Genomic DNA, 24,863 nt, shown 5'->3' with positions numbered 1-24,863 from the left:
TTCAAAAAGCTTTCTCAATCACCAGGAAGCGAAACAAATTTTAAACGGAGAGTGGGGTTGGAAGGAACTTTACAGTTTTATTGGTCATGCCTTAGATTACCGAAACAGTTTTTTAGAGTAATTTTAAATTTTTTAATATACGTATATTTATGTACCATTATCTAAGATGTACCGAGGAAATATATATTATAAACTTGAATATTATGCTTATTTAAATTCAATTTATTTATTCAATTGTCTATGTAATCTATTTATAAACTTACTATAATCTTAAACTTTCTTTTTTTTTAATTCTCGATAAATGTCAATTTTCAGGCAGACGGCAAATATATTTTTTGCCATGCTAATGTTCTTATTTAATTTTTCAAATGTATTTCGAGTTTTGTTTAAATAAAGAATTTATAATAATAATAATAATAATAATAATAATAAGTCCATTAACGACGGATCAACTCGAGGTTGTATGTATATTGGTTATTAGGATGTTTATAAAACTTCAAACAGTTAAGCTTTGCATTAGTGGCAATCATAAATAAATTAATTTTTCAAACATTTGGCCCTTTCTCACCCATCATAATCCTTAATAAGAACTTGTTGTTCTTGAATATGAGACATTTAAGGTCAAATTGTTTTAACGAAATTAAAATACCACAAAGATGATTCAATTGCAGCCAATCTAAATTTGATTACGTGAGGATAAACGCGGTTTTTTAATGTTAAAAACCAACTTATCTCTGCAGTTGAATTCAAATTTGAAATCTATTACAACTATATAATATTTAAATATTAAATAAAGTATGTTTATTTTAGTTTGCTTTGATCATAATCATCAAAGGTTTTTTAAATAATAACATCATAATATCACAATGACTCCTCAATTTATTACTATAAAGATTTAACCAAGAGTTTTGTGCTAGTATTATTGAATTAGCATTTTTTTGTTCAAATAATAACCCAAGAATTGTATAAAAGGTGATCTCTAATCTCAGAGCAAGCTACGATTTTCTTTATGAATCTGTTTAAGAAGTACATTCTTGTTAGCGAAACACTTAAGCAATTTATTTCTGTTGTCGCATTTTCAAGAGATTATGGAAATTAAAATTAGTTCTCTTTTTAAATTAGTTCGCAATCAAATTATATCGCAGTACGTTTGCCTTTTTTAGTAGAATGCTTTGCTTTGGAAAATCAACTGAAACTCACGCTCTGTTTACCAAACTTATAGAGCAATTTTATCTTCAAATCATCTTGACGCTCATTGTTAAAGTCAACGAAAAAACGAGTTGCCGTGACCTCTGCGGAACACCTCTATCCAAACTCTTTTCTTTCAAATAACCCTAAAGAAAAAAATTCCATTGGAGGTAAAATCATATAATCTTGGCGGCCAATTTGAAAAGAATACGGCCCGATGATGCCGCCTGCCCACAATCCACACCAAACAGTCACTATTTTTGCGTGCATTGGCTTTCCGATTATTGCTCTTGGATTATCATTCGCCGAAATGCGGCAATTTTCCTTATTGACGAATCCACTGAGGTCATAATGTGCCTCATCACTAAAGATGATTTTCTTTGAATTTTGGTAATCTGCTGTTGCATTTCTTGCCATTATTCTTACCATTGACGACACTTGAAATGGTTAAGAGAATTTAGTTTTAGAGCCAATTGCACCTTATAAGCGTGTAAGAGAAAGTTTTTATGACCGAAAAAGTCACGAATTACACCTAGTACCTCAACTAGAGATTGGGTTCTAACCCCAGTGGAAAGTTGTTGGGGGCAGCAAACGAGAGAGGTTTGAGAGTTGTTTCCCCTAAGGCTCTTCTCCTTATTCAGACGGCAGCGGACGAATTCTCAAGATGGAATCAACGGTAGCGTCTACAGTTCCAGTAAGGTTGAACTACTTAGTAAACATTTTATAAGGCTTCTACGACATATTCGGAGCCCAGGCCTATAAGAAGCGGTTTATTCCGCTTCCCGTCCTTGAAGTTATGCTAACGATCTGGCCCTCCAGTTTGGGAGTTGTGCCATCGGGGTGGCTTTCTGACCACCTTAGTTGCGAAGCACCAACAAGTCTCAGATACGGACGTCTTTTGGACAAAACGTCACCATGGAAAGCTATAACTTTGAGGTAGTTGAAGACTTTGTCTACCTAGGCACCGTTACAAACTCATCAAACGAAGAATAACTCTTGGAAATCGTTGCTTCTTTGGACTTAGATGGCAATTGAGTAGTAAAGTCCTTTCTCGAACATCTAACATCACCATTTATAAGACACTCATCATCCCGGTTCTAATTTATGGCTCTGAGGCCTGGACCCTGTCAAAGAAAGATAAGTGCGTGTCAAGCGGTTTTTGGTCCCGTTTGCATAGATGGAGAATGGAGGAGAAGATATAACGACGAACTGTATGGGCTGTACAGCGATACTGACCTAGTTAACAGAATTAAAGTCCAACGACTTAGATGGCTAGGTCATGTAGAGCGCTCGAGTCCGAATGGTCTTTGAATACAATCCCGAGAGACGGCGCAGTAGACCGTGACTCAGCTAGCTAGAGACCGTGCTGGCTGGAGAGGCCCAGGCTGGTTGGTTGAGGCCCAGGTCCGTAAAGCTAGAAACTGGTGTAGAAAGAAAATATCAGCGCCTTAGTGAGGTTTGTAAAGCGTTTGCAGATTAAAAAGTTTTAAACGATATTCATAAGGTGGAAAGAATAGATAACTACCCCTTGAGAGTGTGTAGTGAGACTTCTAATGGGGGAACCAGACTTAACTAGCACATTCAAGGAGAGGTCTAACAAAGGTGATGAATAGGGATTTAGTGATATATGGCTTTTAATGTTAATATATTGGTAGAAGCGCCTTTGATCCGTAATCAGGCTATCTCGCATTATGTCAATAATAAATATTAGAGTTATAGTTTAAGATGTCAATAACGGACCTGGCTTTTAAATATGATTTCCACGGGAGCCTATCAGAATCCCGCTTTCTCAAATCCCGCTTTCAAAAAATTCCAAAAAAAAGTTATAAAATACCGATTTTTTAAAATCCCGTCTTTTAAAATCTAGCTTATTCAAAATCCGGATCAATTAGAATCCCGATATTTAAAATCCCGAAAAATCGAGATAATGTCGTTTTTTTATTTCAATAAAAGTCAAAGGTTTGAGTGTTAAATTAAGAAGCGTTTTGGAATTCCTCTTTTTACAATAAGGGTTTTTTGCGTCGTGTAGCCTACAGTTCAACTAAAATAATTATGAAAACAGTACTTTGAAAACAGTATACTTTTGTTAATTGATTATAGTTTGTTTTTTATTTTGTTTTAAAAGAATACTACTTTACTTTATATTATTATTTTTTGATATCTTATATTTGTTAAAGGTTACAATTAAATAAATTTAAAAAATGTTTCATTTTATTAATATTAATAAACAATAATTTTACAATTTCAAAACTTGTTGTTTAATTTTGAAAAAATCGCGAGGGAGAGTCAAAAACGGGATGAAAAAATGGTATTATAAGAAACGGGATTAGAAAAAGTGGGATTATAAAAAGCAGGATTTAAAAAAACTAAATTTCGAAATCGGGATTTTAAGAAACGGGAATATACAAACTTTGATATCGAACCCAATCCGTTTTCCACAATGTACTTTTGACGGAAGCGTATCGGAATTCCGCTTTTTAAAATCCCTAAAACAAGTTGTTTAATTTTAAAAAACCCCGATTTTTTTAAAAATTAAACTACTTTTGATTGCAAAATCGGGATAATAAAAAATGGGATTATAAAAAACGGGATTACAAAAAGCGGGATTATAAAAAGCAGGATTTTAAAATCGGCATTTTATGAAACGGGAATATAAAAACCGGAATATCGAACCCAACCCATTTTCCACAAGGTATTTTTGACATTTTAAAGGGTCCCTAGATCCTTATTATACGAGTATACATTCCGTTTTCCAGACTGTCATCGAAGTGGTTGGCGGTTGAGAACAGCCATAAGGCAATGAATTCAAAATAAAACAGGATTGAATTGCAAAGATTTGTTTCGATTTATGCGAAGATATCATAGGGAAGTTTTTGGGAATTAATGAATAGACAAATTGGTCGGTTTTTTTAGGTTAGTGAGTGCTTTAGAGGTGGGAAACGCGTTCAGAGCTGATGTGGGAGGCATTGGCATTCAGGTCTTTTATGACTGTAGTAGAAGAAATATTAGAACCTTTTTGGAAAAGGCTTTGTCTTTTACTTAGGTTTTGTCATATGAATAAGCAATGCAAAGACGAACAGTATCAAAGAGTTTTTTACCCTTCTAACGTGACGTCATATAACAGTCTTCCAAATCGAGTCAAGTGAAGAACAGATGTTAAGTATTGATGTTAGGTTGATCATAAGATGATGATGGTGTTAATGGTCACGCATTAGGGTTAAAGTCATGAGAGTGAATAAATTTTAGAAAGTTGGGAGAAATATAGCTGGATGAAAGAGAGGTTTTAGAAAAGGGATCCTTCCTAAGTTTAATAAAAGAGTATATTTGGAAATTGTCGATAATTTTAGTTCGATACTTTTATATTTTAAATTATTATAAAAAATATTATTGAGGAGCTTATTTACATATCCAAGATGCCATGACGAAATAGAAAGCTTGATTTCTTAAAATTTCGTTTTTCAGTCCGTGTGATTCAATCTTCAATGGCCCAAGTTACATCAAAACAATGTATGTATTGTATTATTGGTCGACAAATTATCAGCCGTAGCAACTGTGGTTGAAGGTTAGAAAGGTTCTACGTTAGAAGATGAAATGGGAAGTTGGAGCACATCATGAATTAATACATTTGATGAAGATGATGGCATATAATCCTCTGAAATTATTTCAGCATAAAGAATAGCTCCATTTGTGGCTTTTACAGCACCTATCAACTCATCAAGGCTTGTGACTCTTATCATTCGTTGCACTAATTATGTTGTTGTTGCATTTAATTGCAAGAAGAATGTGGGACAACGATATTTCTCTACGTCACAATAAAGCACAAATAGGGAAGTTAATACAACTAGATGATTCAATGCTCTTTAACTGATACCAATGCAATTTGGGTGGAAGAGCTTATCGCAGAGACCGGCACAATAAGCAACGCGATCGACATTAACGTCGATATTACAAACACACATCACTTTGACGACATTTTTTATTTATGTTTGAAATTAGGGTTGGATTGAAAAACAAAATTGAAAAGGTCAGTTTTTTGTTTGATACAAAAAGAGGAGGTACAGGGTTATTGTGTTAAGCAATTTAATTGTTTTATAGAAGGAGGCAAACAAAAACACATCTTTACTTGATGGTAGCAGGTTGTATTTTATTATTTTTTTTTTATTAAGTGATTGCTTTTGATGTTGTCTTTAGAGGTTTGCGACTATTGGCATAAAACTGCGAAATAAGAAAGCTTCACAAGAAAAAGTTTAAAGATGTCAAATCACACGTTCTTGGTGGGCAATTCATGTCACCTCGGTACAAGATAACCATGTAATGAAACCGCTCCTCAGGATATCGATTGTGTCTTGAGCTGTGTAGCACGTAGAAACCATACGTTTTCGGAGTTCATTGATCCATAGCGAACGCCGTTCACGGTGATGGCCTTTCCAGCCAGAATCATTTTCGAAGAAGTACTGAACGATGACGCCTCAAGCTCAAAATCCACACAAAACCATAACATTATTTGGGTGAATTGACAGTAGTCTACGTGGAAGGACGTCAATGTACCCCAAAATGGCCGCCACATGCTGTCAAAATCAACACGTAACTATCGTAAAAATCCTTCACATAAAAGATACAAGGTTGGTCCTACTACAATTACTTGCGGTACACCACCTTCGAATGGCGGATCCACGGGGGGGGGGGGGGGTCGTAGGGGTCATGACCCCCCCTGGGAGATAATTTGTTTGCTTTTTCATAGGAATTCTCTTCAATTCAAAACTAATCGTATTGCGTTAATGAATATGACCCCCATTATATTTTGAATTATTTATTTTTTGTATATGGAAACAACATTTGTATTTTACTTCCTTAAACTTTGTTGCTAAAAGTACTACTTTTGACTGAAGATTGGACCAAGAACATAATATGAATCGGATATTCAGCCCTATTCCAAAAACACAGCACAAATTCATCAACTTTTGACCAATTGACGCTCTAGGGGGGGGGTCATATGAGCAAAAAAGCTTATACAATTAAGTTGTATAAGTAAAGATTTCATTTAAAGATTTATTAGTAATTTAACAACATTCACCCAAAAGTGGTTTTCTGTAAAAAACAACTCAAATTTTGATTTTCGCTCAATTTAGAATTTGAAAAAAACTTTAGTCATGCTATAAATTATTTTCATAAAAATTGTTTTTAAGAAAAAGAGCAAATATTCAGGTTCTTAAAAAGAAACTTTGAATAAGAGATCATCAATTTTTATATTAGGGGAATTCACGATCGGGTGCAAATGGTCTTGCATCAGTGCATGTGCATATTTTTTGTGCATACAGATGCTCTACACTAACAAAATATATAAATATGCACATGCTTTACTAATGCAAATTTACTTCGCTGAAACCCTAAAGTATACAAATGCACAAGCATGAGCAACAGTGTTTTGACAGCAATAAATCAGCTGATATTTAAATAATCAACATTGCTGATCTAATTAAAATAAATAAAAAAGAGTAAAACCGAATAAAAAGTGGCCAATTGACGAAATTAAAATAGTTTTAAACTATATACGGGATAATCCGGACTTGGATATAATATAAATCAACAATATTTAACATTTGTTTACAAGTATTTGCTGTTTTTTGTAGCTACCAACAGCACAACTTTATTATAAAAAAATAATAATCAGCTGTTCTCACAACTGTCAACAATCGTTGCAAGAACACCTTGCTTTTTTATTCGCTTTTCGGGCGTTCACTATGTTGTGCATATATTTACACTCAAATGCAATTCCCAGACTAAATGCACTAGATCGTGAATTCCCCTATTAAGTTGCCCTTGAATTTCTTAAACTAGCCTTCAAGTTTATTATTACATTTTTTTGACACACATAAATAGTGATTATTGACGTGATTTTTACTGCGACATATAGGAACTATATAGCAAGTTTTGCATTAGTAAACAATTTCAAACTAGAGTTTTTAATCAAATATGACATTACGAAGAAGTCGAACAAAGTGGGTACCTCGATTCCTTCCTTCCGTCTGTCTGTCTTTCCTGGCCCCTACAATCCAAACAATTGTGTTGACTGAAATTAAGATTTTCAGTTTATTAATGTAAGGAGTTTTTATCATTTTATTAATAAAAAAATAACAGCAGTCCCTACACAAATTTTTTGGTTCAAACATGTGATTTTTCTAAAAGTTTCTCAAAATTTTGTGTTCTTAATTTGGCTTCTTTCTACAAGAAAAACATATTTTCGTATTGCTCCAGAAGGGTACCCCTCAAAAAAATCTTTATTTTGTTTTTAAGTTTTCTCAAGAACTAATGGAAAGATTTCAAAATTCTTCTTTTTCTGTGCAAGCTCTTGGCAATGATCAAATTGATGATGATTTTTTATGATCAAAAATGTATTTTTTTAATATTTAATAAAATACTAATTTTGTTTACAAAACTCGATATCAGAAAGATGACAACTTTTTTTACGAAATTTAAATGTTCATATATTTATAAGCTCTTTATTAAGTGCTTATACCAAAAATATTTTTAATACAAAATTTAAAATGTATTTTGGAGGTACATTTTTAAATCTTAAAATATAGGCAATATTTTTAAAAAGACTTTTTGGAAGAAATTATCAAATTCTTGCGACCCAGTCGTGCATTTTATTTCTGTCAAAATTGGTTTTCTGTTGAATATAAAAGATCTTAAAAAATAAATAGATCTACTTTTGAAGTCAATTTGCTTGGAACCGAGATTAAAACACGAATTTCAATAATATAAATGCCCCAAAAAATTAAGCGACACTTTTGTGAAACTAACGGCTAAGTGAAAAACACAATAAACATTTCATATCTATTGATATAAAAGCTTTGAAACGTGTAATTTGTGAGTACTACAAAACTTTTCTTCCCAACTTATTTGTTTACTTACCTTACTTTGTTTTAATTTATTTTTGTTTTAGAGAAATTATGTTCTTAAATACAACTATTTCCTTAAATTCAAGAACCAAACCTTTTTGTTTCTACAATATTTAAGTTTTGTTGACGCCTTTATAAGATCCAAATACGAGTAAGCAGATTGATAACGATAGTAATAAGAGACTCCCGGAAATTGAGTTCAAAAAAACTACGTCAAAAAGAGCCCGACATTTTAACATATCAGATCCTCTCTCATTTTCTGCATTTTTAAATTTTTCCAGCGTTCTTCGCATTAATAGAAATGAAAACAAGAAAAGTGTGTTTTGTTTTTGGAAAAATGCAACGTTTCAAAACAATTTCCTACATTTCTGCGCGAAATGAACCAAAAACCCTCTAAGCTATTGTATTTTAGCTCTTAAATATGGCATATTTAGACAACTGTTCAAATCTTGGAATACTTTCATATGAGTCATCCAAATTAAATAGTTGGACCATAACTTGCTGGACAACAGTGTTCTAAATAATTTGATAACTAAGCAATTACAAAATTTTGTTAGCATCCTTTAAAAACATTAAAGAACATTTTTAAGCGGTGAGTAAAAACTCATCTAAATGTGTGACCCCCCCCCTGATGAAAAGTCTGGATCCGCCCTTGCCACCTTCTGTTTTCTTTAGTTTCGAGTAATTTTGTTCGTATCGTACTCTAAAGTGGCCCATAGACACCACACTTGTGTTGGAGTGGGAAAATGTGTGTTGTTGTAGGCTGGAGCAGGCACCGATTTTCGTTGTCAGACACGGAGAAAGTGAAATCAAAAGTTTGTATTTTCTTTGTCGCTGTTTCGATTGGTGTAATGTGTATGGGAAGGTGAGGCACATTTACCTTTAGTTGAATCTCTGTACTCGTGTTGAGGGCGGTGCATCTGAAGTTGTTTTAATAAAATGGCAATTCGAGAAGCTTCCAGAAATCTGGCAAATAAAATCCATTAAGTACAAAAATCGCAAATATAACTCCTGTGTGAAAGGTCTGGTGTGTAGCCGAATGCCACAACGTTCGTCAGCACACCGGTGTGCTCACAAGTGTGGTGTCTATGAGCTGCTTGAGGATTCGGTTTGTGTCTTATGTTCAGTCTTTCGTGAGTACTTTTTAAAGTCTGCTTATAATTATGCTTAATTTGATTTTATCTTACTGCCAATTATCTATAAACCATTTATCTACTTAAGGTTCCGTTTAATACAATTACACGCCCGATTCAAGTTAAAATCGTATTGAAATCCTTAAAAAACACCTTTTTTGGTCAACTTCATGCAAAAAAAAGTGACGAAATAAAGAATACGCAATTTTGTAATGTTCTCATATTCTCTTTTCTATACAAAACTGTTTCATTATAAAATAGACAATAAATTGTTAAGCATATTTTAAAACGGATTTTGTCTCAAGGTACTATTCACAATGTGCATATATTTGCTTCAAGGTTTCATATTTTAATCCAGGTAAGCAAGGTAATCATCTTCGTTCTATATTGCTTCTGTATTGAATTAACTCATAAGTGAATTTTTTGTTTGCTATTTTTGAACGTAATCATCATGTTAAAAGCATTAAACAATAGCAAGATAATTGCTGAAGAATATAACCCTTGGAATACGACGCAGACTGTATACCATCACGATGGACAACAACTGCAATCCTTCCTGTAAAAAGTATTCAAAGTCGATTTTGCAATGTAAATGGGTACTTAAGTTTTTTTTTCTTATTTGTTTTATTTTATTTTAAACGTCCTTTTATTTGGATTTTCTGAAGCCTTTTATTTGTACAGTATATTTTTTTCTTAAGGTAGTAAGGTACACAATACACATTAATCATTTAAGAAGAAATCTGACTGCATTTACTTTATTTTCAGGTCTGATATTTCTTAAAACAGTTCCTTTTGCAACCTGCTTATACAAAATCAAGGAAATTTCCACGAAATAGTGTTAATGTTGATTCAGTGTATTTTTGTTTTCTATTTTATAAGAAATTAAAAATTGAATAAAATATATTTTTAAGATTAAGGAAAGGAAAGAATAATTGATCAGAGTTAAATAACAGCAAATTACAAAAACAAAACTTTGATTTATTAATGTTTTCTACAAACATTTAATTATTTTAAAACGTATTTACTTATTGCAAACTGCTATATAAATTTATATGAAAAATGTTTAAAGTCATTCAAAGCAACAACAAGAACTATGTCAAAATTTAAAAAAAAAAATCAAACTATTTTTTTGTCTCCCATTTCATAATTAATTCATTAATTTTAAATTAAATAAATGTATTGTTTAGATGTCCAGTCTTTTACTTACACAAGATTCATTTCAAATAAAAAGTAACTATGCTTTTAACAGAATTTAAAAATTACAAAAAGTTTACAGAATTTTTTTTAATTAATTACACTGGTCCACAACGTTTTGCTTCAAATTGCACACTTTTCAAAGGGTTTTGATGGCCTTAATTCAAATCCGACTTTAAAATTATTCTATCGCGTAGGGTATTTGAAATATTAATTTTTAAAACTCGGTTAAAAAGACAAGGCTTTTTGAGGCTTGTGATGGGGTAGTACCCCATGATGGTTAGTGCTTTGGGCTGCCGTTCCAGAGGTATTGGGTTAGATCCCTGTCTATGCCATCTAAAGTGTTTTGCACGGGTACTGCTTTCTCAAATTTGCCGTTCCATCACTGAAAACAGTACTAGCACACAGAATTGGTTGAGAGTTGTGAGATGGGTTGCAAACGGACATTTTTAAAATTTGAAATGAAAGTAAAAATTAAAGGATAAGCAATGAGCACTAAAAGTTAACACAAAATTTTATTTTTTTAAAACTATGAACGCATTGAATTTAAGTTTTACTTAAATAGAGTCAAATAAAGACTAATAATTGATATTAATGAGAATTTCCTAAAACTACGTAAAATACTAAAATCATTTTATCTTTAAGACAAAGATTTGTATTCTTTAAAATCATTACAAACGGTGATTTTTTAAGAGCTTGAGAACTTTAAAAAAAAAGAGGCTGGGATGCGACCCACACTGATAACTTCCCATCCCGTCTGTCGATTTGTCTTGCTTAAAAGTTTGTCTATATGTACTCATACCAATTTTTATCTCAAAGTTTTGAAAAGATATTTGAGTCGAAAATCAATTTTTACCAACTTTTATAAATTTTTTTTTTAGGTTTTTATTTTTTGTAAAAAAAATGTAAATTCGATTTTCTTCAAAATTTTTCAAAATGTTGAAAACAATATTCCTCATAAGATAAAATAAGTTTGAATCCTAAATTTTAAGTTTTTGAAAAGACATTTGAATCGATATTCAATTTTTACCAACTTTGAGTAATGTTTTTTTTATATTTTTATTTTTTATAAAAAAAACTGTCAATTAGATTTTTTTCAAAATTTTATCAGATATCAAAAACATTATTATTCGTTGCACAAAATTGTTTTGGAGATGAAATCATATTTCAGTCGTAAAATTTTGGAGGTGACAAATTTATTTTTTCAGTTTTATTGATTTAAAAAAAAACCGTTATATTATTTTTTTTCAAAAAATATACTTGTTTGGTATCACGTTACAATATATTATATAAAATTTAATTCAAGTCTCTAGCGTTTTTGGTTCGTAAGATATTTAGGGTTAACCAAAATTTGCACCTTTTTTTCAAACTGCTATGGTAAAAAAACCACCCACGCAATTTTCTTGAGAGCCCTTTCTGCATCTTTCTGCCTTATTATCTGTATAACAAAATTTATTTGAAGTCGATATCTCTTCTGGTTCTTGAGCTATGGACGACGAAAAAAACGTCGCGAACGTACGGACGTACGGACGTACAGACGTACGGACGTACGGACGTACGGACGTACGGACGTACGAACGTACGTACACACGCACGCACAGACATCTTTCTAAAAATCTTTTATTTCGACTCTAGGTACCTTGAAACGTCGAGAAATGTCAAAATTTTCAATTTGACAAATCGGACCCATTACAATAACTTCCTATGGGAAGTTAAAAAAACGCATACAATTTGCAAAATCTCATCCATTCTTTATTTGAAACGTAAGATTGGTCCATGACATTTACTTTTTGAAGATAATTTCATTTAAATGTTGACCGCGGCTGCGTCTTAGGTGTTCCATTCGGAAAGTCCAATTTTGGGTAACTTTTTAGAGCATTTCGGCCGGAATAGCCCGAATTTCTTCGGAAATGTTGTCTTCCAAAGCTGGAATAGTTGCTGGCTTATTTGTGTAGACTTTAGACTTGACGTATCCCCAAACAAAATAGTCTTAAGGCGTCAAATCGCATGATCTTGGTGGCCAACTTACCGGTCCATTCCTTGAGATGAATTGTTCTCCGAAGTTTTCCCTCAAAATGGCCATAGAATCGCGAGCTGTGTGGCATGTAGCGCCATCTTGTTGAAACCACATGTCAACCAAGTTCAGTTCTTCCATTTTTGGCAACACAAAGTTTGTTAGCATTGAACGATAGCGATCGCCATTCACCGTAACGTTGCGTCCAACAGCATCTTTGAAAAAATACGGTCCAATGATTCCACCAGCGTACAAACCACACCAAACAGTGCATTTTTCGGGATGCATGGGCAGTTCTTGAACGGCTTCTGATTGCTCTTCACTCCAAATGCGTCAATTTTGCTTATTTACGTAGCCATTCAACCAGAAATGAGCCTCATCGCTGAACAAAATTTGTCGATAAAAAAGCGGATTTTCTGCCAACTTTTCTAGGGCCCATTCACTGAAAATTCGACGTTGTGGCAGATCGTTCGGCTTCAGTTCTTGCACGAGCTGTATTTTATACGGTTTTACACCAAGATCTTTGCGTAAAATCTTCCATGTGGTCGAATAACACAAACCCAATTGCTGCGAACGGCGACGAATCGACATTTCACGGTCTTCAGCAACACTCTCAGAAACAGACGCAATATTCTCTTCTGTACGCACTGTACGCATTCGTGTGGTTGGTTTAATGTCCAATAAAGTAAACTGAGTGCGAAACTTGGTCACAATCGCATTAATTGTTTGCTCACTTGGTCGATTATGTAGACCATAAATCGGACGTAAAGCGCGAAACACATTTCGAACCGAATACTGATTTTGGTAATAAAATTCAATGATTTGCAAGCATTGCTCGTTAGTAAGTCTATTTATGATGGAATGTCAAAGCATACTGAGCATCTTTCTCTTTGACACCATGTCTGAAATCCCGCGTGATCTGTCAAATACTAATGCATGAAAATCCTAACCTAAAAAAAATCACCCTTTACAAATTTTTGTTAGGTTGTGTTTAGCCGTAAAATTCTAGTGTTTGGTTGTCTTTAACATTTTTAAAGTTACATACATATTTTACAGAGAGATTCAAATTAGAACAACTTAAACTTATATAAAAAGTATTATTTTTTTCTTGTGTAATCGACGAAAAACGGCATTTTTTTTTAACCAGTGTTATTTTTGAATTGCGATAAGAAGTATTAAGAATGTTTTTGCAAACCAAAAATTAGTTTAAGTTGAAAAAAAATTCAAATTGAGAACTTGATACTTCGAGTATATCTGATTGAAATGTGATGAAATTAAGTATTTGTTTTAAAAATGGAAAAATAAATATATTTGAAAAAGGTTTTGATGTCCTTAATTCCAATTTATTTTTTAATTTCACTATCAGCTTGTTTCTTGAAATTGATTTTGATTCAACATAAAAATATATGTTCCGAAATTCACTTTAATCAAATGCGATTTAATTTTTTTCGAACTCAAAACGAAGTGAACTTACATGTTCTATGTTTCGATTTAGGGAAATGACCCTTAATTTTTGTATGTAATGCACTTGATGGGTTCCTATTTGGAGTGTTTTGCAGCAAGCCAAATGTCTTCTCCGTAACATTTCTGTTAAAAAAGAGGCTGGGATGTGATCCACAATGATAACTTCCCACCCGTCTTTCGATTTGTCTTACATACAAGTTTGTAAGTTCTTAAAAATTTGAAAATTAAATCAATATTTTTCATATAAAGAAATAGTTTAGTTTCAAAATTAAGTTTTGTTAAATAGATTTCTAGTAGAAAACAAATTTTTACCAATTTTAGTAGCATTTTTTTTAATTTTTACGAATTGGATGAATTAAATTAATTTGAGAGATATCAAGAACCGAACATCAATTTTTTCTAAATTTGTGAGTTAAAATTAGCTGGAAGTCAAGATCTCAAAGTTTTGAAAAGATATTTGAGCCGAAAATCAATTTTTACCAGCTTTTATTAATTTTTTTGTTTAGGTTTTTATTTTCTCAACATTTAACTGAATATTGAAAAAAAATATTTTTTAAAAGATAAAAGTAGCTTAAAGCCAATATCTCAAAGTTTTGAAAAGATATTTGAGACGAAAATCAATTTTTACCAGCTTTTATTATTTTTTTTGTAAAAAAACTGTCAATTTAATTTTTCTAAAAATTTTTCCAAATGTTGAAAACAATATTTCTTATAAGTGAAATCAGTTGAAAACCATAAGCTTAAATTCTTGAAAAGATGTTTGAGTCGAAATTAAATTTTTACCAACTTTGAGTAATATTTTTTTTTAGGTTTTTATTTATGTATATAAAAAAACTGTCTATTCGATTTTTCACAAATTTTTATCAGGTGTTAAAAAATTTTTTTTTCCTTGCACAAAATTGTTTTGGAGAAAAAATCATTTTGTATTTGTAAAATTTTCAAACTAACAATTTTTTTTCAGATTTTTTGATTTATAGAAAAATCGTTAATATTTGGTTAACCCTTAATATCTCATAAACCAATGATGCTAGAGACTTGAATAAACTTGTATATTTCATGCAAAACAAGTACATTTTTGGGAAAAATACAATTAACGGTTTTTTTATACATCAAAAAACTGAAAACAAAATTTGTCACTTCGAAAATTTTACGACTAAAATGTAATACAAAAATATATAATAAAAATTTCTTTTCAAAAACTTGAGATTATGGCTTCAAACTTGTTTTATCTAATTAGAAATATTCTTTTCAACATTCGGAAAAATTTTGAGAAAAATCGAATTGACAGTTTTTTTACAAAAAATAGAAACCTAAGAAAAAAATTACTAAAACTTGGTAAAAATTGACTTTTGACACAAATATCTTTTCAAAACTTTGAGATATTGGCTTAAAACTACTTTTATCTTTCAAAAAATATTGTTGTCAACATTCAATTTTGAAAAAAATCGAATTGACATTTTTTAACAAAAAATTAATAAAAGTTTGTAAAAATTGATTTTCGACTCAAAATAGCTTTTCAAAAATTAAAAGTTTTGGCTTCAAACTCATTTTATTTCACAGAAAATATTATTTAAAATAAAATCTACAAAAAATAGTACGCAAATTTGGAAAAAATTGATACTAGTACATATAGACAAACTTTTAAGCCAGACAAATTGACAGACGGAATGGGAAGTTATCAGTGTGGGTCGCATCCCAGCCTCTTTTTTTATATTCAAAGAAACCAAATTAAGAAAAAAATGTATACAACATTTTAAAAATCTATCGATCTGTTTTTGAGAAAATTCGAATTTTCGGTTTTTGACCAACAATTAAAAAAAAAACGCCTTAACGCGAATATCCAAATTTAAAGTCAATCGCCCCAATGCTTTGGGTTGTAGCGGTCAGGACAGCCAGACAAACAGACGTACGGAATCTTAACCATCGTGAAATGTTGAGATTAAGATGTCAAGTTCGAATTTTTCTACGAATAGTTCATACATTTAGCAAGTAAAAAACGTGATCACACATTTTGAGGTTATATTCTAATTCAGGAGTTCCCTTAAAAAAATATTGTGTTAACCGCGATGCAGAAAAAAAATGTGTTTCAAAGAATTTTACACAGAACAGTATATACCTACGAAAATATTGATCTTAGGCCCGAAAGGCATTAGTTTTAATTGTTATAGTTTAACTTAGAGTGTCCGTATGGGACCATAAAGTTAGTTGTAAGTTATGGATAATTAGGCTAGTTTTATGAATTTTTGTCTAGCTTTAAGAATGAATTAATAAAAATAAATTATAAAAAAAACCTACGAAAATACCATTTTGATATTTATAGTTCGTTTTTCTTGATTTAGATTGAAATTTATATATATGTATATAGATAGATAGGTCTTTATTATAACTGAAATTCTTATAATTTAAACCTAGATTGCACAATTTACAGATGTATGGTGTCTTACATTCTACCTTACTACTGAAAATACTATAACAAGCATTCAATTTATATCATAGATTTATTACATTTTGAAGGAAAAGTTACTAAAAAAACCTTCATTAGATATTAGAATTTTTTCATAGGAAGAGAGAAGTGGGGAGCAGAAAACTGTCTTAAGATGTTGTTTACATTTATGTATCACAAAAAAAAGTATATTAATAAATAAGAATGAATAAATTAAAGAATAAATAAATAAATACATAAATAAATAAATACATAAATAAATACAAAAAAATAAGTAAATAAATCATCAAGAGAATAACAAATAATTAAATACAAACGAGAAAATAAATAAATTAATGAAAAAATGGACAATAAGTAATGAATTAATAAATAAATAAATAAGAAATAATTAAACACGAATAAACAATTTTAATAAATAATGAACAAGTGAACAAATAAATGCAGAGATTAATAAATAAATATTTTAATAAATTAAAAACCATTAAATAAATTACCTACACAAATAAATAAATAACAAGAAACAAATAGAGAAAACAAAATCAGTATATAAATAAATAATAATTAATTAGATAAATGTAACATTCATTTATTAATAAATAAATGAAGAGAAAACAAAAATTTACTAACACCGTAAGCAGCTAAGTTTTAGATTAAATTGTTATCCGAACAATTACACGATAACATATAACGGTCTTGTAACTTCGAAATTCTTACAGGAACCTCATCAATATTTGCTGTTCTATGAAGATATTTTGTAGAAGAGTACCAGTGCAGATTAAGCATAATTTTTAATATTTTATTTTGCATTATTTGTAATTTTTGTACATGAGTTTTGGCACATTTTCCCCAGACAGGGGAACCATAGAAAATTATACTTTAAAAAATAGACTTACATATCATTAGCTTGTTTTCTGCACTCATTTTAGACTTGCGATTTATAAAAGGATAAAGTGTTTTTACCACAATATTCAGCTTATTTAATGTTTGCTGAATGTGCAAGTTAAACGTCAATGTTTTATCCAGGTGTACCCCAAGATACTTAGCACTTGACTTCCACTCAATTTGCTCTCCGTCCAATTGAAGGTTATTGTATGGCAGTAAACAAGGTTTCCTTTTTTTCGAAAAAAAAGAGCCTATGTCTTTGATGCATTTATTTTTATTTTCCAATTATTGAAATAAATCTGAATAGTATTCAGAGCAGATTGCAAGTAGGTTTCAATGCAAAAACCAGTTGAATCTGATGAATAAACCCAAGTGTCATCAGCAAATATTGCAGTTTAACAATTTGAAGTTCAGGGAAATCGAAAGTATATATTTACGTAAAATACTAAAATCATTTATCTATAAGATAAAGATTTGTATTCTTTTAAATCGTCATACATTTTTTTTAGGTTGTGTTTAGCCTTAAAAGCCTCGTGTTTGGTTGTCTTTAATATTTTTAAAGTTACCTATATATTTTACAGAGAGATTTAAATTCAGGACAACTTAATCTTATAAAAAAGTATTATTTTTTTTCTTGTGTGACCGACGAAAAACGTAATTTTTTTCAACCAGTGTTATTTTTGAATTGCGCTAAGAAGTTTTAAGAATGTTTTTTGCAAACCAACAATTTTTTTTAAGTTGAAAAAAAATTCAAATTGAGAACTTGATACTTCGAGTATATCTAATTGAAATGTGAAGAAATTAAGTTTTTGTTTTTTTTTTGTTTCAAAAATGGAAAAATAAATACACTTGAAAAAGGTTTTTATGTCCTTAATTCGAATATGATTTTTTAATTTCAATATCAGCAAGTTTAAAATTGATTCAAAATAAAAATGTAGGTTAAGAAATTCACTTTGATCAAATCCAATTTAATTTTTTTCGAACTAAAAACGAAGTGAACTACATTTCGATTTAAGTAATGCACTTGATTCGTTCCTATTTGGAGTGTTTTGCAGCACGCCAAATGTCTTCTCCATAAAATTTCTGTTAAGACAATGTCCTTTCAAAAAATTTCGAGATACATTCAAAAACTATGCTTCGACACAAGATTCTTTCTAAACCCATATTTATTAACTTCCCATAGGAAGTTATTGTAATGGGTCCGATTTGTCAAATTGAAAATTTTGACATTTCTCGACGTTTCAAGGTCCCTAGAGTCGAAATAAAAGATTTTTAGAAAGATGTCTGTGGGTGCGTGTGTACGTACGTTTGTACGTCCGTACGTCCGTACGTTCGCGACGTTTTTTTCGTCGTCCATAGCTCAAGAACCAGAAGAGATATCGACTTCAAATAAATTTTGTTATACAGATAATAAGACAGAAAGATGCAGAAAGGGCTCTCAAGAAAATTGCGTGGGTGGTTTTTTTACCATAGCAGTTTGAAAAAAAGTTGAAAATTTTGGTTAACCTTAAATATCTTACGAACCAAAAACGATAGAGACTTGAATTAAATTGTATATAATATATTGTAACGTGATACCAAACAAGTATATTTTTTGAAAAAAATCAATATAACAGTTTTTTTTTTAAATCAATAAAACTGAAAAAAAAATTTGTCACCTCCAAAATTTTACAACTGAAATATGATTTCATCTCCAAAACAATTTTGTGCAACGAAGAATAATGTTTTTGACATCTGATAAAATTTTGAGAAAAATCTTATTGACAGTTTTTTTTACAATAAATAAAAACCTAAAAAAAAATGTATAAAAGTTGATAAAAATTGATTTTCGACTCAAATATCTTTTCAAAACTTTGAGATATTGGCTTTAATTTACTTTTATCTTTCAAAACATCTTATTGTCAACATTCAGTTAAAGTTTTAAAAAAATTGATTTGACAGTTTTTGTACAAAAAATTAAAAACCGAAAAAAAATTAGCAAAAGTTCGTAAAAAATGATTTTCGACTCAAATATCTTTTAAAAACTTTGAGATAATAGGTTCTTACTAATTTTTTCTTATTAGAAATATTGTTTTTAACATTAGGACAAATTGGCTTTAATTTACTTTTATCTTTCAAAACATCTTATTGTCAACATTCAGTTAAAGTTTTAAAAAAATCGAATTGACAATTTTTTTACAAAAAATAAAAACCTAAAAAAAAATTTATAAAAGTTGGTAAAAATTGATTTTCGACTCAAATATCTCTTTAAAAATTTTAAATATTGGCTTCAAACTTATTTTATTTCAGAGAAAATATTGTTTTTAATATTCAGTAATTTTTATATAAAAATCCAACAGTATGTTTTTTTCATAAAAAATAAAATCTACAAAAAATAGTGCGCAAATTTGGTAAAAATACATATAGACAAACTTTTAAGGAAGACAAATCGACAGACGTGATTTGAAGTTATCAGTGTGGGTCGCATCCCAGCCTCTTTTTTGTAATAAAGCTGGCCGCCATATGCATCAACACAATGTAAATAAAATAAAATGCATGAATGGGTCACACGAACTTGCTCATGTATCCAAAAAGTCTGTTTATAAATGTTTTTAGTATTTTAAGATCTAAAAATTTACCCGCAAAAAAACTTAAATTTTTCAAATTTTCAATTTTTTTAAATTAATTTTGTATATGTATGTATATACAATAATAATTCTTCAATCTAAGTTTAAAAAATATTGTTCAAATGCAGTTATTAAGAACTTAAGAATTAACGTTTTAAATTTCAATTTCATAAAAAAAATTATGACCTATTTTTAAGATAGCTAATTTCAGAAAAAAATATATATATTTTTTAGTCAAAAATAAAAGCACTTACATTTTTTATTATAAAATATTATGGAGACATTATTAGAGCTTGTTGATTAGTTCTTGATAAAGTTTAAGAACAAAATAACGGTTCTATGAGAGCAATACAAACATATTTTTAACTTTCCATAGGAAGTTATTGTGATGGGTCCGATTTGTCAAAATGCAAATTTTTACATTTCTCGACGTTTCAAAGTCCCTAGGGTCGAAATAAAAGATTTTTAGAAAGAAGTCTGTGGACGCGTGTGTACGTAAGTTCGTAAGTCCGTACGTTGGCGACGTTTTTCGTTGTCCATAGATAGCTCAAGAACCAGAAGAGATATCGACTTCAAATAAATTTTGTTATACAGATAATAAGACAGAAAGATGCATAAAGCGCTCTCAAGAAAATTGCGTGGACGGTTTTTTTACCATAGCAGTTTAAAAAAAAGGTGAACATTTTGGTTAAGACTTGAATAAAATTGTATATTATATCTTGTAGCGTGATACAAAACAAGTACATTTTTAGACAAAAATTCAATTAACGTTTTTTTTTTTAATCAAAAAACTGAAGAAAAAAAATTGTCACCTCAAAAATTTTACGACTAAATATTATTTTATCTCCAAAACAATTTTGTGCAACGAAGATTGATGTTTTTGTCATCTGATAAAATTTTAAGAAAAATATAATTGACAATTTTTGTATAAAAACTAAAAATTACTCAAAGTTGGTAAAATTGAATTTCGACTCAAATATCTTTTCAAAACTTTCAGATATTGGCTTTAAAATACTTTTTTCTTTCAAAAAATATTGTTGTCAGCATTCAGTAAAATTTTGAAGAAAATCGAATTGACAGTTTTTTTTACAAAAAATTAAAAACCGAATAAAAACTAACAAAAGTTGGTAAAAATTGATTTTCAACTCAAATATCTTTCAAAACTTTGAGATATTGGCTTAAAACTACTTTAATGTTTCAAAAAAGATTGTTGTCAACATTCAGTCAAATTTAAAAAAAAAAATCGAATTGCCAGCTTTTGTACAAAAAATTGAAAACCTAAAAAAAATGTAACAAAATTTGGTAAAAATTAATTTCGACTCAAATATTTTTACTTACTAATTTTAGCTTATTAAAAATATTGTTTTCAACATTCGATAAAATTTTGAAAAAAATCGAATTGAAAGTTTTTTTTTTACAATAAAAATTGGTACGGGATTGGAAGTTATCAGTGTGGGTCGCATACCAGTCTCTTTTTAATTAACGTTATAAATTTCAATTTCATAAAAAAAGAATGACGTATTTTCAAGATATCGAATTTAAAAAAAAAATAATATCTAAAATAAAAGCAAGGACATTTTTAATTATAAAATATTATGGAGACATTATAAGAGCTTGTGCAGAAAATTTATTGAAATCGGTTGATTAGTTCTTGAGAACTACTGGAGCAATACAAACATATTTTTTATATTGAAAGAAATCAAATTAAGAAAAAAATATATACAAAATTTTAAAAATCTATTGATTTCTTTTTGAGAAAATTCGAATTTTCGGTTTTTGACCAAAAATTTTTACGAAGACTGCTGTTATTCTTAGTCTTACAAAAAATTAAAAAAAAAATCTTAGGTGAATTGGCTAAAAACCTTAATACCCAAATTTAAAGTCAATTACCCTAATGCTTTGAGTTTTAGGGGTCAGGACAGCAGACGTACGGAATCTCAACCAGCGTAATATCATGTTTGATTAAAATGTCGAGTTCGAATTTTTTTACGAATACAAAACTTACGAGTTTCTAAATGTCGCAAGTAAAAAACGTGATCTAATACACGCATTTTCAGGAAAACGAGTTGAAAAAACGAAACTTGAAAAATTATTGTGTTAACCGCCATACATTATTTTGTTGACCAGTATTATTTATTAAAAAATGTGTTTCAAAGGCTTTTACACAGAACAGAATCTATGAAAGTACCATTTTCATATTTTTAGTTCTTTTTTCGTAATTTAGATAGAACACAGTCTTATTGACAAAAATTCCAAAACGATTCAATTTATATTTTGCTGACATTGCAATGCAATTATAATATTTATTGATTTAATAAATGAATAGTATTTGACAGAACAGTCGAATTGAAACAGCAAACAAATATTGAAATCTTAATATTTAATAAAGATGTAAAAATACGAGTAGTCTTAAGTTTCTTTAAACTTTTTAAATATACAAGCCAAAAAATAGTTGTTTTCGTAATCAATTAGTTACACCTGTCTTAAAAAGACAACCAAAAATTGTATTGATAATTTTGCCAAGAAGAGAAATATTTATTTTCTACAGTTTAAATAATTTAAGTATCTAACTTAGTTTTCGTAATTTCTCATTCGTTTTCAGATGTCTAATGGGTCATCATTTAAATCTTTCTAAAGTTTTTGAATGTAATTCCTCTATGTTTTTGAATAATTCGTTTTAGAATTAATTTTTTAATTAATTTTAATACATGTGGTCAAACTAAAAAAATCCCGTTTTCAACACTATTTTTTATAAATTTTTAAGTATAGTCCAAAAACTTGGTATTGTAACTTTTAGACTCGGAATTCATAATCAGCTCAAAAATTGCTTTGATATCATTTTAGTTCAAATCTTAGGGTTTTTTAAGGGGTATGTATGGCAAAAGAAGACTTATAGACTTACAGCTAATGAGGAGTTTTTGAAGTAAAGTGTAAATTTGGAAAATTATCTCAAAATTTTATTAACAAAGATTTGCCATGAATTTACGTAACCTTAAAGCGCCTAATATTAAGGCTTATAAAAGATTGGTTCTCTAAAACTTGACGTGTTAGATTGATTTTAAAGTCAGATTCGAACTGAAGCCATCAAAAACCTTAGTAAAATTATATTTTTTTTGTCGACCTTGTTCACTAGTTTTATTAATTTTGGATTGTCCTATATTATTATTCGTATTATAACACAGAAATTGTCTTGAATTTCCTTTTTTTTATGAAACATAAATTATATATGTTTAAAAAACATAAATTTTAATTTGTTTCCAAATATTAGAGAATTTGTTTTTTAAAGCTAAATTTGTCCATTTAAATTAAATCGTAATCCCTAAAATTTACAAGTGCATTAACTAAACTAATATTTAATTTATTTAAATATATTGAAATACAAGCTCACCGAATTCATTCAAACGATATTCTGTTTATCTAATTTTTAATCCAATATGTGTTAGCTCATTAAACAGCATAGATATTTTTACACTCACTATCATTTAAATTTGTTTAAGAATTATTATTATTATTACTACAATTTTCAAATTTTCTTTTGAATTCACTTTTGATTATTATAGGTGCACTTAAGATTTTGAATTTGTTTCATATGATAACACTTAATTCTTTTATTCATAAGTTAAAATTATTTACATTTATATTTTTTAATATTAACAAAAAAAAAAGAAAAACCAAATCAGCTTAATTTGAATTAATCCTTTTCACAATCCTCTAACATATAACGGTGATGATGACGGTATCCGTGTAGCCGCGGTGACATATTCCAACGAACTAATCCAAGTGAACATAAATTTTAAACTGCAACGGATGTAAGTTCGTTGTGATCTTAAATAGAGATGCAATGTTCGATGCACGAGTAGTACAATTTTTATAAGAGTCTATGTGAGGGTGGTTTCGGTGTGAATTTGAAAGCTTTTAGTTGTGCTTTTTTATTAAATACTGAAGAGACATAAGTTTATTGTTATATTGTTGGTTGTAGGCTGTTGGATGACGGATGGATGAGTGATGCAGTTTTGACATTGTAACTTTTAGTTGTAACTAACGCGCAGCTACAAAAAATTCTGTTTTGATTCTGTCTCTGGTTTACTTTGTGGTTTCCTTAAAGCTTGTAGTTGTCGGTGGTGAAAGTTCAATACAGATGTTATATCATAACCCATAATTTGTAGAATCCTTCTTAAGCGTTTATCAGCATTTCAAAATCAACCAGTGAAGGGTAGGTGACAGTATAGTGGTGATAGTGACATTGGAGCAATCAGATTTTGGAAAACAAAATGTCAAAAAAAATATTTCACCTTATTGTTTCAAAAAGAACTATTTATGATGTCTTCGGGGCTTAGCATGACATTTTTTTGAGAATTTCGGAGTGTAGTATTTGGTACTGCTTTCTATTGATATAAGGGAAAATTGTTTACATATACCCGTTATTACACATGTGATATAGGTAAACTACCCTTAATGCTTGAGTTTAGGGATTATAATTTATTATCAACCTATAATGTACATTGTACATACCTTATCTAAGAAATTTTACCTAGAAACAAACAAACATTTTAATCAATTAACGAATTAACAATTTCCGAATACTGAAATAATTCATTATTACACTTTATTTTTTACACTTTTAATTAAAAAAAAAGGTTGGGATGCGAGCCACACTGCTAACTTCCCATCCCGTCTGTCAATTTTTCTTGCTTAAAAGTTTGTCTATATGTACTCCTATCAATTTTTACCAAATTTGCGTACTATTTTTTGTAGATTTTATTTTTATGATAAAACGGACAGTTGGATTTTTATATAAAAATTACTGAATATCGAAAACAATATTTTCTGTGAAATAAAATAAGTTTGAAGCCAATATTTTTAATTTTTGAAAAGTTATTTGAGTCGAAAGTAAATTTTTACCAAGTTTTAGTACTGTTTTTTTTTAGAGTTTTATTTTTTGTAAAAAAAACTGTCAATTCGATTTTTTTCAAAATTTTATCGAATATTGAAAACAATATTTCTTATAAGATAAAATTAGTTTGAAGAAAATATTTC

The 24,863-nt window shown here is 29.6% G+C and overlaps 1 protein-coding gene across 1 annotated transcript in view; it reads right to left on the bottom strand.

Moving 5' to 3' along the window:
* LOC129942821 (glycine receptor subunit alpha-2) overlaps positions 1-23,472 on the bottom strand; it is a 42,371-nt gene extending 18,899 nt beyond the window's left edge. Inside the window, exon 1 of the mRNA XM_056051903.1 lies at positions 23,215-23,472. The gene's annotated coding sequence lies outside the window, so the exon portion shown is untranslated. The remainder of the gene's footprint in view (positions 1-23,214) is intronic.
* Positions 23,473-24,863: the final 1,391 nt, after the last annotated feature.

This window comes from Eupeodes corollae, chromosome 1 (genome assembly GCF_945859685.1).
Source record: "Eupeodes corollae chromosome 1, idEupCoro1.1, whole genome shotgun sequence".
In the NCBI taxonomy this organism is placed as follows: Eukaryota; Metazoa; Arthropoda; class Insecta; order Diptera; family Syrphidae; genus Eupeodes; species Eupeodes corollae.
The sequence above is the reverse complement of the archived record's forward strand: the minus strand, read 5'-3'. Positions and strand labels throughout refer to the sequence as shown.